The sequence below is a fragment of the Otolemur garnettii genome, unplaced genomic scaffold, assembly GCF_000181295.1.
Source record: "Otolemur garnettii isolate 467f Iridium unplaced genomic scaffold, OtoGar3 scaffold00030, whole genome shotgun sequence".
NCBI lineage: Eukaryota > Metazoa > Chordata > Mammalia > Primates > Galagidae > Otolemur > Otolemur garnettii.
Genome location: NW_003852425.1, coordinates 18,179,714 through 18,183,232, shown reverse-complemented (window position 1 = coordinate 18,183,232; position 3,519 = coordinate 18,179,714). Strand labels below are relative to the sequence as shown.

Below are 3,519 nucleotides of genomic sequence, written 5' to 3'. Positions count from 1 at the left end.
TTAGGGCTGAAAATGATTTCACTGCAAAGTGGAACAAAAAAGTACAATCCTGAAAGACAGAGTGCGTGATCCTCTCTTTAGGGTTCCTGATGAACAGAAAGGCTTCTGGAGAAGTGAGAGCCAGGACAGAAGCTTCTGGAATGGGCTCTGCACAGCAGCAGTTGAAGGGTCAGGATTATGAAACAGGACTGGCCGCCAACACAGAATCTGAGATGAGGTTTTTGGAATTAATACAGAAAAAAGAAATATTCTAGACCCAAAGGCTCCGTGAAGTCGTGACTGACATGATGGACGGACAGTGCAGGGCTCTGTGAGTGCAGGTGCAGAGCCCACACTGAACAAAGAGCTCAGACGAGGAGCCCGGGGACGAGGGGCCTGAATGGGGACTCTGGTCCCAGCATGCCACTGGGCAAGCCTGCGGTCCAGAGAATAAGTCCTTTCCCCTTTCAACCTCGTAATTCATAAAATACAAGGCAGGAGGGGTCGGAATAATGATCTCTGCCTTTTCTTTCCCTGAAAACAATATGGTAGCCACGCTGAGGTTGAGCAGGGCCTGTAAAGCAGACAGACCCCCAGCACACGTAAGACCAGGAGACTGGGATCAACTACCCCAGCACCTGTGACGGAGGCCCTGCTCGCCAGGTCAGCCTGGCTGGCAGCTCTGTCCTCCAGGGTCAGCCCTCCTCACACCTGCCCTGTTCAGAGGTTGCTGGAATCCACTATTGTGTGAAGAAGTAACTCAAATCCTGACCCCATCGGAATGGGGCTCCCAAAGAGTGGCCATCCTTCCCATTTCAACCCATGAAATCAAATTGTTTTACCTTCAATTGTAAAGTAAATACTTCAAGTAACCCATCTGCACATTAAGGTGACTCCAATAAATAAGCAGGGTACAGAGAGAAAGCCACACGCGGAATCCAGGCCCCCAGCTCTGCCTGACAGAAGAAAGCCGGGGGGACTCATCACTATTCATGACTCACACCAGCGCTCCGCCAGTCCGACCACCTGGGGCCAGTCAGGACCTTCATTCCTGGCATGGTGAGTCCGTTATGAAAACTATTGCTCCAACTCTCCACGGTTGCTGCAGGCACCCAGAGGCTTGAATTTAAGATTACCTATGAATGCCAATGGTGTGGGCTGATGAGAGACACAGCTGTTTCCTATAACAGGCCTTATTTTGTATTATCATGATTGTTTGCCTAAATTTACCAAGAAAATCTGGAAGCAAGTTCAGTTGAAATCTATATACCAAGGAGCACTAGAAATTATAAAGAGAAAATTCGGTGCTCCCTTCAGCAGCATATATACTAAAATTGGAACGATACAGAGATTAGCATGGCTCTGAGCAAGGATGACACGCAAATTCGTGAAGCGTTTCATATTTTTATAAAGTTTGGGAAAGTGGAAAAAAAAAGAAAAAAGAGAAAATTCATACTGGAAAGAAGACCATTTGCAATACGTGAAATCTGCACAGATGGAAACAAGTGAAGCCCTCCCAGCAGCACAGATAAGCAGAGCCCGCTGGGACGTTCCTGGGTGACTCAGAAAGGATGGTCATCTGTTTCTGGGAAGTGAAATGATGGGCCGTGACACAGCCCATCTCAAAACTTTCATAGTGACCCTCATATTTTATCTACGTTTCTGCATTAGTGACATGGCCTTTGAATTTGAAAACCAAATCACTATTGGCTAAAATAATCGGGATGATCTTTTGTGCGTCATCGCTAAGAGCTCAGATCTGGTCATTTAGTGAACAGTTTTCCTGATTTTACCTGCTACACAAAATGCAAGGAGTGAAAGGGACCTCAGGTATTCCAAGTGCTCAATAAATACTAATTCCTGAAGACAATGTTCCAATTTTGACAGCTACCTTCCTGTTTTAAGAATATAAAAACAAGGAAATAAAATGCTTTTATGAAAGTTCACTGAAGTAAATTTGACTTGAATATAATTACACTCCTTTCCCCAAACAGGGAGATATTCTTGAATGTTTAAACTTCCATAACTACTCCCCCCAGCAAATACTATCATGTTAGACTTCAAAGAAACTATTGTTTTAATAACTTCAAATCGTGTTCCTTGAATTAACATTTATTCTCACTATCAGTTTAAACAGTCGGTTTGCAGGACAGTGTTCAGGCTCCTTTGGGGCCCGAGATAGAAGCAGTGCTTTCACCCTGTCCTGCCTAGTCTCCTGGGACAAGTTGCTGCCCTTCTTCGAGTGGCAGGAGGTACTAAGGACACAGATGTTCCGATCTCTGATGTGAAAATACAAAGAGAGAAAGCTTCTGAGGAAGACATTTGTTTTAGAGAGCTGGTCTAATTGCATGTGATGAAATGTGGATACCCTGTGCTGGGTGAAGAAGCTCTCTGGTCTGGAAGTCAACAAAATGTCAAATGGAGTAAAATTCTGCTTGTTAGTCTGGGCATCCCTTTGTTGTTCTGTACATGAGATGTAGATATTTTTACAAGGCACAAAGGATTGGCCTTTCACAACACAAAACAAAACACAAATTCAAAACATATTTCCTTTTATAAAATTATCAGTGTCTGACTCTGTCTTGCTATTTCCTGTGTTTAAAAATATTGGTAGATTTTATTCTTGGGAGGTAAACGCATCTTCATTAGAACAGAGAAATTGAACCAACACAGTTGGAGAGACGTTAATAAAGGCAGGCCAGGCGCAGCGGCTCACGCCTGTAATCTCAGCAGTCTGGGAGGCCAAGGTGGGCGGATTGCCCTAAGCTCAGGAGAGCAGCCTGAGCAAGAGCAAGACCCATCTCTAAAAAATATCTGGGCATGTGGTGGGCAGCTGTAGTCCTAGCTACTCCAGAGGCTGACGCAAGAGAGCCAGGAGTTTGAGATATGATGCCACCGTACTCTACCCAGGGTGACAAAAAAAAGAATACCAGAGGACTGGAAGTGAAGGCACCAGAGGAAGAGAGGTGGACAGACTGACAGGATAAGGGGAGAGGCTTGCAGAGGTGATACCAGACGAGGGAGGGTTCCCTATAACACATCCTGAAAAATGACACTGTTAAAAAAAAAAAAAAAGGAATTGTGAGAGATAAGTTAATCAAATTTTAAATCTATTTGAAGGAAGAGAAACAAAAGAACAAAAGCAAAGTCTACTTAAAGCAGTGGAGTAAGGTATCCATCCCCTACCTCAACATGAAAGAATGTTCCTAAGAAACTATGACAAGTCAGAATTCAGTCAGAGGGTAGGAAAGAAATTACAAGTACAACTGGACATTGTGCCTAAAGAGGAAATCTCTTTTCTGTGGGTTGTAAAGAAATTGTAAGAAAGTTGCTCAGGACCTCAAGCAGAAAGTGGTTAAGGAATTAGAAAGGTAGGAAAAAATAAATACACCCAGAAAAAGCCAGGCAGTGTGCAGCCCGGGGCTCACAGAACACGGGATCTCAGGCAACACTTTCTCGGACCAGTTATGCCACTTGATAGGGGGGAAAGAGCAAGAATGGGATCCCCACCTCTCCACATACCCCACATTGCTGGAATAG

The 3,519-nt window shown here is 44.4% G+C and overlaps 1 non-coding gene across 1 annotated transcript; it reads left to right on the top strand.

Moving 5' to 3' along the window:
- The first annotated feature begins 1,283 nt into the window (after positions 1-1,283).
- Positions 1,284-1,386, top strand: LOC111725044. Its single transcript, XR_002773209.1, has one exon. It is a non-coding gene; the product is annotated as a U6 spliceosomal RNA (small nuclear RNA).
- Positions 1,387-3,519: the final 2,133 nt, after the last annotated feature.